Source organism: Pavona decussata, unplaced genomic scaffold (genome assembly GCF_977016875.1).
Source record: "Pavona decussata unplaced genomic scaffold, jaPavDecu1.1 SCAFFOLD_47, whole genome shotgun sequence".
In the NCBI taxonomy this organism is placed as follows: domain Eukaryota; kingdom Metazoa; phylum Cnidaria; class Anthozoa; order Scleractinia; family Agariciidae; genus Pavona; species Pavona decussata.
The window spans coordinates 1,073,942-1,087,500 of record NW_028145469.1 but is presented as its reverse complement, the minus strand read 5'-3'; the positions used below and the strand labels follow the sequence as shown (position 1 = coordinate 1,087,500).

At 39.1% G+C, this 13,559-nt stretch overlaps 2 pseudogenes across 1 annotated transcript in view; one reads left to right on the top strand and one right to left on the bottom strand.

Annotated features, from left to right (window-relative positions):
- The window catches only part of LOC146482161 (P2X purinoceptor 7-like), a 2,453-nt pseudogene extending 1,693 nt beyond the window's left edge, over positions 1-760 (bottom strand). The window contains exon 1 of the transcript XR_014864171.1: positions 36-760. The product of XR_014864171.1 is annotated as a P2X purinoceptor 7-like (transcript). The remainder of the gene's footprint in view (positions 1-35) is intronic.
- A 1,350-nt stretch (positions 761-2,110) lies between these two features.
- LOC146482160 (uncharacterized) lies at positions 2,111-11,956 on the top strand (annotated as a pseudogene).
- Positions 11,957-13,559: the final 1,603 nt, after the last annotated feature.

Here is a 13,559-nt window from a genome sequence, read left to right as displayed (position 1 = left end):
TGTATTCATGCTTCGTAAGTCAGGTAAAACTTTACCTTATTTTTGCATTCCCCTTTGTCACATGCACAAAGGTCGTGGCATTTCAGATTCATCTCGCAACATTTACGGGAGCCTCTTCCTTTTTTCCTGGCACACTGACCTTTCCAGTCGCAGTACGTTCGATCCTGAAATTTATAGGGTCAATTTAGATCGATATTAGCAAACAAAACAGGTCAGATCAGAGTTTCGAAATCCAAACCGAAGAGAGGATATTTCCATCACGGTGTCGTATCAACAAACCTCCGTTGTGCTTTCATCGACGTGATCTTCGTTGTCTTCAATAACCGACCCGTAAGCATTTACAACAGCAACACCATTTTCTGGGTACAATTCAGAAATTGAGATTGACCTTTCCATGCCACAAGTTTTCCCAAAAAATTTACTCAACAGAAGCTGTGATGGCCGACCAAAATTCCCTTCCACACCGTCGATCTAAGAAACAATGGTTGCCTCGCTCTCGTGAAAACCAAAACAAAAACAGACACGCGCAATGCCTAATGGTCAATACTGGGTCTTTAAGTAAAGACTCATGCAGGTCTATGCCGGAGACAGAGTCTTTGGCGAAAATTGTTTAAAGGAAGACTGGGAGTCGTATTAGCCCGAAATTATATTAGCATATTTACACGATGACATCAGTTTTGGACGACTTAGATAGTTATGCTTAAAGTGACCTTGCATTATTATTATTATCATTATTATTATTATTATTATTATTATTATTATTATTATTATTATTATTATTATTATTATTGTTTTTTATTTTTATTTGTATACGAATCAACACATACCGCAAAAAAGTCCGGAGAAGAAAAAAATATTCGATTTGGATGAAACGCGTAAATTCAGGTGAGAAAATATTTATTTTATTATTTATTATTAACACACGGGCACTTTAAGACTAAGATCCGACTAAGAGTAAAAGGCGACGATAGCGGGCGAGATTCACCATCATTAAACAGGCAATTCAATTTCAGTCTTCTTTTTTTAAAAAAAAAAATTGTTTAAGTCATCAATGACCCGCCTTATATTTTTGTTGTGTTTGCATAGAGTATTTAAATTCTCGTCTCCTCTGGTTCTCATTTGATCTTGAGTTTCACAGATGTATCGAAGAAATAACAAAAACAATATTTTATCCAGTTAACGGCCTTTTGGTTGTACTGGTAAGATTCATTTCATATTTTTAGCCTTATTAAAAAAAAATTTCGTACAATTCGTACCCATTTTTGGCGTTGTAATCGTACAAGTTAAAAATATACATGTATGTTCCAGTTTATAGGACAATTGATTTTCTTTTTATTTGCACTTAGCAGCTACACTATAATTTTTAAACTAAAAAAAATTTGCATGCAAAGCGTTTAAATAAAATGATTGCTGCGTTATAAGAAAAAAATTAAGTTTGTAAAGTTTAAATACAGTGTCCAAATTCCCGAGTCCATTCCATTCTATATTTATTGATGAGGCGACGAAATCCGGTCGGGGATCATTTGTGGTCCAATTTGGGGATCATTTCCCATCCGGGGATCATTTGCGGTCCACTTTGGGGATCATTTCTGGTCCGGGGATCATTTGCGGGCCTGTACAGATCCACTAAACAATGACAGTGTTGTGACCTTCAATATCACAAAGCTAAACTGCTCCTAGAGATAAAAAGACTATTGTTGCCCATTTGTTACAATTGCACAATATGTCCCCTAATAATCACAGCATTCTCCATTTTGAATCATACATTACAATTTGAGAATACAGCTATTTCAATTAACGTTGTCGGATCAAAGCTAAAAGCTTTAAGACAAGACCAAAAGTTTACGTGGGATTTTTATGAATAAATTCATCAAAATCAGTCACGCCTGGAGAAAACAATAGGTTGTAATTAGCAGTACAATGACCTGCACGTGCAGGGATGATTTTGATGAAATTATTCATAAAAAATAATCCCACAAAACATTGCGGTCTTGTCTTTTAGCTTGATTTTAATCCGACAACGTTAATTGAAATAGCTGTATACTAAGCTACAGCGTATAAGATTAATGCAACAACATTAGAATGGAGATAGGTAAAACACCTAATATACATGTATGTCTTTCAGGATGACAACAAAGACAAACCACCCAAAGATAAGGACACCATCCACCTAAAGGAGTTCCTGGCCACCGTCAATCCTTGGGTATTTCATTTAGTGTGTACCGGAAAGACAACAAGTGGGAGTGGACATCTCTTCTTGGTGGTGAGAAACGAGTGCTACTAAGGAAACTACCTGAACTGCTCTACAAGTTTCTCCCAGAGAACAAGATTGAAGCCACAAAGGATCTTTGGATTGTAAGCATACAAACTTCTAACAATAGTTTAGTCCAAAAGAAAGTGAATGAAATATAAATTTAACACACCCATGCAGTTTGGCCTTGTTTTGAAAAAGCTGATGACAGATCACATTCTGGTCAAAAGTAAGCATTGAGTGAAAGACATTCAAACACATGCTTATCACTGTCTTGATTTGATCCGTTGGTCCAATGTGTTGATTTCTGCCATGCCTTATGCTAATTTAACATGAATCCCCTAAAACATACTTTTTTTCTTATTTTCAGAATTTTAGAGAGCTGTTAGACTCCCTGAATACCACATTAACAGATGATGGGATAACAGAATTTGAGACAAACGTTAGTTGATGTCTGAAAATACTGATATATTTTATATTATTTGATATATACATTTTCCTGGTATGCATTCTTCGGAGCAAGTAATCATTACACCCCTTCATCAAGTTTAATAACTTTTGCTATGGTTTGTTTTTGCAGGCATTAAACTGGGGTAAACAGATGGTTGCTATGTCTGACGCTGGACCTGGGTACAAAAACACTGTCATAATCACACCATACGTGCACATCCTCATTCATCACATCTCACTTATGCTCAGACAACATGGAAGCCTTAGAATTTTCAGTGGACAAGGTATTTCTTTTAAATTAGACTTTTGCTAAGAATCAAGAAGTGTAACAAAATCATAACTTGATCAATATTAATTCAGTGGTAGGTTTCCATGACTCTTCCTAACAAAATGTTTATGGAAAATAGAAAAAGGTTTGAGTTATCAGGAGTTGGGAACAAACAACCGGGAACAAGGAAAAACCTGTGCTTATTCCTATTTATACAGTGTACATTTAATCAAATTTAATTATGGAGATGTTAAAGTAATAAATAACTATTTACGAGTTTGGTTATTTTCATAGGTGTTGAAAAAAAGAACGATGACTTTAGGAGGTAATTCCACCGAGAAATAAACCGTTGGGACACAGCAAAGAACCTCCTATTGTTAGAGAAACTGCAGGAGGGGCTCAGGGATTGCGAAAGAGAAAAGTGACCAAATTTGAAAAGGAAGGAGTCATATTGGTTGGAAGGTGGAAAACAAGAAGCTGCAAAGAAAGTGGTCAGAATATCAACTTCCATACAAGAATCGTGCGATACAATCACAAACACTTCTCCATCTCAACAGTGCACTCATGAACAACTTAAGAAAATGAAAGTAACTGAACCCCTTGTTCTTCTAACCGAGCAAGGGCGAGTATTTAACAAAAAAACAAGGAAACAAGTTTAAATAGATGCCTATATGGGTACATGTACAAGTACCAGCATCCTCAGGGGCAACTAATGCCAAAAAATCCCATTTATGCGAATCCCTCGGTAAATTTCAATGAGTTTGTCACTAGTTTAAGATCGAATAATTTCAATTTGTTTCTTGCTAGTTTAAGCCCAAAAAAATTCAATTTGTTTGTCATTAGTTTAGGATCAAATCATTTCAATTTGTTTCTCGTTTGTTTAAGACCAAAAAATGAAATTAATTTGTCAGTAGTTTAGGATCAAATCATTTCAATTAGTTTGTCGCTAGTTTACGATCAAATAGTTTCAATTAGTTTGTTACTGGTTTAGGATCAAATAATTTCCATTTTTTGTCACTAGTTTAAGATTAGATAATTGCAATTAGGGTCAGTTGTAAGAATCTGAATGTATTTTTCAAGGGTCCGGTGTCATTTGGACAACCCACATGTCCCCGCATGTACTTAGGTTAGTTATTAACAAATCTGAATGTATTTTTCAAGGGTCGGGTGTCATTCGGACAACCCACACGTCCCCGCATGTACTTAGGTTGGTTATTAAAGAATCTGAATGTATTTTTCAAGGGGTGGGTGTCATTCAGACAACCCACATCTCCGCGCATGTACTTAGGTTAAGTTATATTAAAGAATCTGAATGAATTTTGCAAGGGGCGGGTGTCATTCGGACAACCCACACGTCCCCGCATGAACTTAGGTTAAGTTATATTAAAGAATCTGAATGAATTTTGCAAGGGGCGGGTGTCATTCGGACAACCCACACGCATGTACTTAAATATGTTTGTTTATAAGATTTGTTTGATTTCTTCCTAAAAATGACGCCAATAATAGTCATGTCATGTCTTCATCAACCATCGTCAGCCACTAGAACATGGTAGAAGTTTCAAAGGCTAAGAGTTTCCACATTTCGCACAACGAGCCACCATTTTGTTTCTGACGTAGAACTGAGTGCGCACAGACAATCTTATGTAGCAACCGCTTGGAAGAATTATCGTGGTTTCTTTTTGTCGAACTGCCGCACTCTGGGGACGAGAGGTCACAGTCCAGTGTGAATCGTCCACGTTAGATTCGCACTGAGTTTACCATGTTAACCCGATCAGAACCAGAAGAGTTAATGATGGTAATGCGGCTTAATTTCCTATGTTAACTTTTGGCTACAACGCAGTATTTTGGGATTAGCCTTGAACATAAAACAGTCTTGTAAGTTTATCAAATATTTCATTTTGCAGCCCACATTCTCAGACAGCCAAGTTGCTGATTTCCTGGAGGAGCTAGGAACCTATCTGGAGGGGCATTTGGCCATGGCGGACACTGTAAGTAAAATTTGCTCATCTAAGAACGATATTTAGTGAAAATGATCGCAAAACTTTGTAAGCAAAAATGAAAACATAACAGCTTTGTTTCACTGAGATTTTATCACAGCCGGTTTGTTTAGCATTCTCAGTTGTGAATTAAAGAACTCTGACTTGTGAACAATTACACATAGCCCTTTAATAATCGAAAATAGCATGTATCTGGATCAGAACTTTTTAACTCAAAAGTGTTATGATCTGCCTTGGTTCTTAGGACACACCACAGATCGATTCGTTGGAAAGATGGTTAGTATGTTGTAGATTTATTCTTTGCCTTAGAATTGGTGGTGGTCATCATTTCCGGAACTCATCATAGTGTTATCTGTCACCTTTACCAAGGATTGCATGGTAAAGCATGCCTTACAGTTTGTAGCAGACCAACCAGCCATCCAGGAGATGCTGGAGACCCTACACAATAGACACCTTAAGATCGAAGTTTCCCACGGACTGCAAACCGCGGTTTGAAGTTTGCCGTTTGTGGTAACCTTTTTTTTGTGCATTTAAGATTCGGGTCCATTTAGACGCAACACATCATGGGAAATCCAGCAAAAACAAACGTGGCGGCTGCACGGGAGGTAAACTTCCTTTTTCAACTTTCATCGTATTTTCAGATGAAAAATACTAAATTTATGTGTTATCTCGCCTAAGGAGAGACTTCAGAGACCTCCTCACGGTTTTGTTGTACGATAATAACAGCAGTTCAGACTCAAGTGATGAAGAAGACCTCGATTTGTTGTTTCTTAAAGCGGGGTTTGGAGAGACTCAAACCCTTGACAAGAGACCAAATATTGCTGATCTGAGTGAGATCCAGTGTAAGGAAATGTTTAGGTATAATATATAGTCACGCTTTTAGATGTTCTTGTTACGAGAAATAATTTAACGTTAATGGACTATAGCTAGTCATTGAGACATGCTATATACTTTACTTAGTGGTATTATAAATATGGGTTTCCCTCTAAAATTTTAACTTTTAAGACCCCCCCCCCTCCCCCTATGAATTTCCAATGACCTTCCATGGGATGGGTATGGGTTTCTCAGGAAGGTAGTGCACAATGCCACAATGTGAATGTCACACTATAAATATTTGGCTCCTTTTTTAACGGCATTAACTTTCGTAACTTAAGCGACCATTGACCGATTTGCAATTATTTTAAATTTGTTCAGCAGAAGATTCTTTTGCATACAACATAAGAATGACTCTTTTGCTATATAAGTTTTAAACAAAAAACTAGTTAATAACATATAACTAAAGAAGACACACTTTATTGTGAAACAGCTGTTACCTTATGTGAAGCTCAGCTGGCACTTTTTTGGAATGATCAGATGATTTTATTTTTTTGTTGTGAGTTCAAAGCCGGTTTTGTTGAAATAGATTGCTTTTGCTGCTCTTGTCTACGGTTTCAGTTATTAGAAGATTACTGTCGCTCCAGACCAATCACCCCGATTTGGTGAGTGAACTTCTACATTGCTATACGTATTGAACTGAGATATTAAGGACATTGAAAGGGAAAATAGAGGTATCTTAGACAACAGAACGACATTTAGATCAATCTTTACTAAAATTTTAGTCTCTCCTTTCCAGGGAAATGTAAAAGTAAAATCCTTTGCAATCTGATGCTTTGCAATTATGTGAAAATTCAACCCACATTCTGTGGCTTTTATGTAATAATATTTATTTGAAAAAAAACAAAAAACAAAACAAAGAATCCACAGATAAACTATATATCTATCAGGACGTGTTCTTTCTTTGATGCAAAACCACTGGAATATAGAAGAGTGCTTTCCCTAATTTAATGTAAAACATTTGAATACACCACGTGCAGCGTGTCTGTGCATTTTGACACCAATACTTTTTTTCCAGCCAATTACGGCTATTTTCTTGCGATTGCTAAGTTGAGGCATAGCGATACAGGGATATTGACAGGGGAATGAGTAGGTCCGTATAGGAATGCGCACCAAAGCCATATGGCGAAGTCAGTGTCATATTCTACATGTCCTTCTCTCAGCACGTGGGCGGCAACGTCCTTTTTGTTGACAGGAAGTCAATTGTGTTCAAGTTAAAAATCAACTGCAGTATTATGAGTTTGAGGGATCCACATTACCACAGCTCGCATCATCAGTGCACTTGGGAGCTATTGAAAAAACTCAAGGGAGACAGGGACACCTTAAAAAAGTTTTAAGAAAGTTCAGCCTCAGTCAGTGAAAAAAAAAAATGTTCTAACAAACCAATATTTGTAATACGGCTAAAACTGGTGTGGGTGGGCTTTTAAATACGTTTTTAATGTCTCATCACCTTCAAGTGTGTTTTAACACAAAGGAATAAAAAAATTGTCTCTTTCTCTTTTAAGGCTGCTACGTCATCAAGGAGGCTCTGGCCTGTAAAGAGGGTCATCTTTTCTGTAAAACCTGCATAGACCGGTGGGTTAATACCCATAACAACGGGAGCTGCCCTGTCAGAAGACAATCCCTACAAGCCTCAGACTTGAGGAACATCATTGCTTTCGACAGGGTGGTAGAGTTTATGCAGATTTTCTGCCCTCGAAAAGATTTGGGTTTCTCATGGACTGGTGCCCTGGACAGGACCAACATCCACAAACAGGAGTGTCTCCAGGAGCCCGTACACTGTCCACACCCTGGCTGTGGCGTGGTCGTAGTTGAATCCACATTTGGCCACATGTACTATGAAGCCAGACAACTGCCCACATTGTGGTATTCAGCTTCCCATAAGCCAACAAAATGACCACCAGGCATATGGATGTCAATGGGCACCGATAATGTGCCCGTTTAATTGCAACCATGTTGCAATACCTTGGTGCGTATCAATTATTAGTAGAGACTGAAAATCGCATTTACGGCAAACAGCAAACGTTGAATAGATTTGCCTTCATGTTAAAAACAAAAAGCAATTAAAAAAATAATTAAAAAAAAACGAGTTTGTAGATGAGGATAATGAAAATAATTACGACTATTGACACTTACACAAAAATTTTTTCTAGGTTTGCCTAGGAAATGAAAACAATGAGCGGCAAACACAGATAAACGTATCCATTGTCATTCGTGTCACTAACATTTGCCAAGAAAGTAAATCTATATTGCAGATCGTTTGCACTTTATTTTTCTCAAGGTAGACTATAAATATTTGCAAAAACAAAAGAATAAAAAAATAAAATAAATAAAACAAAACAAAAAACAAACACTTATACAGCATCTGCAAAGAGGACAACATCAACAGTTTTTACCAATTTATTTTCCTTACAGATATTATAGGGGCCGCATCACACGACTACAGTGAATTGTTTTAATTCATTTTATTTGTTGAAGTTAAAGATCTCCAGCCTGGTTAAACCTATTTTGAACATCAAAAAAATACAGAGTGAAGAACGTCTCATGCAATAGTGGCTCTGTGTGGTAACATAGGTCTCAAACATGTTCCCAGGGTGCAATTGAATGGCCACATTGCTTTAGCCTGTCAGCGAGCATTTGTAGCCTGTACAGTGCCAACTTGCCTAGAGAAGGTTAGATGGGAGGATCTCGCGGGTCATTTGGCAAGGGAGGCAACAGCCCACGTGGACTTGCTGATGGTAGACAGAATGTCAAACAATTTCAATAATGTAAGTAACAAAGTGCAGTAAACTATCTCTATTACCGTATTTACTCGTGTATAAGTCGAACTCGTGTATAAGTCGACCCCCCATTTTCAAGGTCAAAAATCGGATTTTCATCATTTCTGGCTAAAGAAGAAAATTTCAGAGCGAAAGAAGTTTCCCAAAAAGTTAATCTCTTATTTCTGAGAATGTACTGTAAACATGGTGAATAAATAAAACTGCAGTGCAAAATGTAATCGTGTGCTGTGAAGTTTATTAGCACTTGTTTATATCATCACGATTGTCGGATTTACGCACACACAAGCACGTTGACTTACTTGAGAAGTAATTTACGATATTTTGAAGTAAATAGCATTGAAAATGAAATCTTCTTGCATTTAACTAACCTTTATCTCAATGTTGAGTTTGAAAGGAGATTAAGAAGACCGAAGGAAAGCCGAAGAGCTTCGAAGGATCGCTCGATGAAAACACCGCCATCTTGGAAAACTTGGTAACCAAACTACAAATTTGAGGAGTACTGGTAACTAAGGTAGCTCCACGTGCTTTCCGAAGTTTGCGCGCGCGAGGCAATATCGCAGAAAAAGAAAGAAAGAACAGGGCAGGGGAGGAAATAAATAAAGAGAATAAATAAAAACACAACTCTTTGTTGGTCATTGACTTTTGTTAACTTGGTGGCTCCTAAAGGAGCCGTTTGTAGAGTAAGCACAGTCCCTGCTCACTCAAAGCCGGCGAATTCTTCATCATCGCTCTCGCCAAACAAGTTCTGCCACTCTTCTGATGTTAGGTGGTCTGCATAAACGCCTTCATCTTCATCTTCCTCATCAACTGAAGTGGTAGGTACATCTTCAGTTTCCTCCCAGAGAATTTCATCCTCTGTGCCATCCATCGAATTGGAAATGCCGCACTTCTTGAAGGATCGGGCTACCATCTTGGCCGGAATGCTACGCCAGGCATCCAGGACCCACGAACATACAGTGGGAAGCGATGCTGCTCTCATGTTTCCAGCAGGAGTGAAGCTCTTCTGGCCTTCGATCATCCAGTTGTTCCATCGCTCACGGAGACGATCTTTAAAAGGCTTGTTTAGGGAAACGTCTAGCGGTTGAAGAATGCTGGTTAAACCACCTGGGATTACAGCGATGTCGGTGTTTGTCTGGCGCACTGCTCGCTTCACTGGGTCGACAAGATGAGCTTGGAAGGAGTCCCAAACAAGGAGACTTTTCTTTCTCAGAAGACCGCCGGGTCGTGATCGCCATACTTTCTCTACCCACAGCTTCATTCCAGCTTCGTCCATCCACCCCTTCGGATGACAGTGTACGAGGATTCCAGGTGGAAAGTTCTCTTTTGGCATGGTCTTTCGTTTGAAAATCACCATGGGTTTTAGCTTTGTTCCGTCTGCCAGGCACGCAAGTACGACAGTGAACCGTGACTTCTCGTGGCCAGTTGTGTTAACCAACACGGTTTTTGCGCCCTTTGCATTAACGGTTCTGGCCGATGGCATGTCAAACCAGACAGGAGTTTCGTCCATGTTCCCGATGTGAACAAGTTCGTAATTTTCCTTCTTTCTGCGGTTGATAACGTAGCTGTGGAAGCTTGTGATCTTCTGGTCGAGATCTTCTGGGAGCTTTTGTGCGATTTTCGTCTTCTGTCGAAGAGCAAGGTTCTTCCGGCGAAGGAAGTTTGTACACCAGCAGTTGGAAGCCAGGAACCCGGTTATCTGCAATTCAGCGGCCATTGCCTGCGCCTTGATGATGATCATGTTGCGGGTGACAATGTAGCCACTCTGCCTTTGCTCTTCAATCCAACAGAGAAGCTTGTCTTCTAACTCGGGCCACTTGCACGGTTTCCCGCGGTTGCTGCATTTGTTCTTCGGCATGCACTTCAGTTTCTCGACTTGCTTTCGCCAGTCGCGAACCAACTTTTCATTGACGCAGAATTCACGGCCTGCTGCACAGTTGTTTGACTCCTGTGCGAACTTAACGACTTGTAGCTTAAACTTAGCGGAATATTTCATACGTTTTGAGGACATCTTCGTAAACTCGTAATCAGGTGAGAAGTAACGTGGTCAAGACCTTGTTAACAATGTAGCCTAAGACACTTACAAGTAGGTTTTGTTTTCTTGTTAACCTATAGTTGCAACGTAATTGGTCTTTTTCTGGTTGCTAACAACAAAGTAAACAAATGTGCTCGTGTACTGCATTGTAAATGGCTCGAGCGCGTAACAAGCATAACAAGCCTTTGGTTACAGTAATATAATTGGTCCACGCGCGTAACAAAAAAGCCCGCGCGAGACAACAGCATTTGCCAGGTCACTAAGCTCCTGTAATCGTTTGATGTAAACGAACGTTCAGCACCGTAAACGGCAGCAAAGCTCTGAGAAAAATGTCTGCTCTATGTATAAGAAGACACAGCAGAAACATCTCCAGTAGGTTTGTGTTTCAACCACGTAATATTCATTTATATTTCATTTTTGTTGACGAAGAATGCACCGAAAACTGTCAATACTCGAACACAATTAGAACTGGTTTTGTAAACTCGGTTTTCCTAACGGACTTCAAGTAATTGTTATGCTAATTTCTTGGGTTTCTTGGTCAGGTTTTTGTGTATGACTCATGTATAAGTCGAGGGCGATTTTTTGGGCTGATTTTTTGGTCACAAAAGGTCGACTTATACACGAGTAAATACGGTATTTTGGTGAAAAAGTTACATCGAGTGTTATATTGTCAAACTGAATAATGGCAATTACGTTGTAATTTCAGGTGCCACCAACACTGAAACCATCCCAAGTGATGGCCTTCACTTGGAAAGTTTCAAATTTTAGAAATTTGGCCCATAACATGCACCTGGCAGTGGGCATCAAAAGTCCATTATTCTCTTGTTTGAGAACAATTTTGGTGCCAAAGATGTCTGCCGCCGGGGGCTCGGGAGTATTCGTTTCCTGTGAAGGGACAACTCCTCTTTGCCTCAATCTGAGGTATGCTTCTATAAATGCTAGGACCTGTGTTACTAAACCCTTTAACATTCTTTGAGTAAACAATTCCCAAAAAGTAATTTATCCATGCAAATAATAATAATAATAATAATACTAATAATACTAATAATAATAACCATCAACAACATAGTCACCGCTGAAATACGTTGTTAAAAGCCAATATTCTGGGTATATTTTACATATGACAGTGTTGCACTGCGGAATGGCAGGGAGGTGTTTTTGAAACGAACACCACAAACACAGTAGCTACAGCAGAACGAACTACTGGGATGGGAGGAATTTCTGCCATTGGACGAGGCAAAGGCGCGCTATGTAGACGAAGATGGAGCGCTTAACATCCAAGTAACCATCCAGCTACTTCAGTAGAGAGGTTCCTCCCTCATATGTTTTTTGGGTTTGTTAGTAGACCAATCTCGATATATTAAAATTCTAGCTTCTCAACAAGGCTTAGGGGAGTAAAACGAAACAATTATCATTCATCTCTGAGGCACATGTAAAGAGACATATAAAAATCTGTTGTGTTATTCCCCTGCGTCGTTTCAAACTTCAAACTGTGGCCCGTGCTCGCAGACCCCCGTCATCCCTGGAATCCGCCATTCTTTCCTTTTTGGGGCTCCGGCCCTTTTCTATTCATTCTTTGCAAACACTTTTAAAGCGAGAGCCGCCTGGCTGTGGCATGGTTCCCTGGGCTGCCCTCGCTCTCGGGACGTTAAGGATTGGGCAGAGCGGCTAACAAATCTGTGATGTTCACTTAGCCTTTATTTATTGTTGATCTATGTACAATAACTGCCGGTCAGTATTACTACAGTGGAGCCAGAAGCACAATCAAATCGAACGGGACGCAAACACAAGCAAAGAAAAAATTTTTCGCTTGTGTCTATCCTTGGGTTGAGGCCGTTTTCCCGGTAAAAAAGCATTTTTATGCTTGCGTTTGTGCTTGCGTCTCTCGTGAAAACCAGGTGTTAACTTCAGACAACAAAGGATTGTCCTGGAACATAGAAATTTGTTTTTATTGTACATAATCTTTAGATACATGATCAAGAAATAGTTTGACATTTTTCGCAATTAGAAGTGCAAACAGTTGGTCATCGATTATCAATATCAATAGATTAATTGATATCTAGTGGTATCGATTGATATCGATGATCATGAATTATCGATTCCATCGATTGCATACCCTGAGATGATTGTAGTTCTCGTCTGAGCGGGAGGGGGGAGAGGGGGGCAGGGGTCTTGGCTGTGGCCCGTGCTCCCGAGCCCCCTTGTCCCTGGAATCCGTCCTTCTCCTTTTGGGAGGCTCCGTCCCGTCTTTCCTATTCATCCTTTGCAAACACTTTCAGGAGAGAGAGTCGCCTGGCTGTGGCATGGCTCCCGGGGCTGCCTTCACTCTCGGAATGTTTGAGACTAGACTGAGCACCCAATAAATCTGTGATGTTCACTTAGCCTTTATTTCTGTCAATAACTGATACAATTATTGGAAAAAAATTTTCCGCTAATGATGGGAACGCTTGGCGGGCCTTAACTGAAATTTAGTATAATACGATAAGAACTACGGTGCCTCTAGTGAAAACCATGTGTTAATTTCGGACAACAAAAGATTGTCCTGCAATATAGAAATTTTGTTCTTATTGTACATAATTGTTTATAGTAACTTTAGATACATTTTCTAGAAACAGTTTGACATTTTTTTTGCAATTAGAAGTGCAAAATAAATATTTTATTTTTATTTCCATGTAAATATCAATAAGGCACCATTTTGTTTCAGTTATGAAGTTTCTTGTGTTTCGATCTGGTTCCAAAAGGAATTTTTCTAATAAACACTCTTCTCTATATAATTGATTATCGCGCTTACACATTCAATTTCTGCTATGAAGCTAAGGTCCATTGGGCGCTCTATAGCCTTCTATCCCCCTGTAAATATTAATCAATTAAGCGCCATTTAATGTCAATTGTGATCGAAGTACTCAGT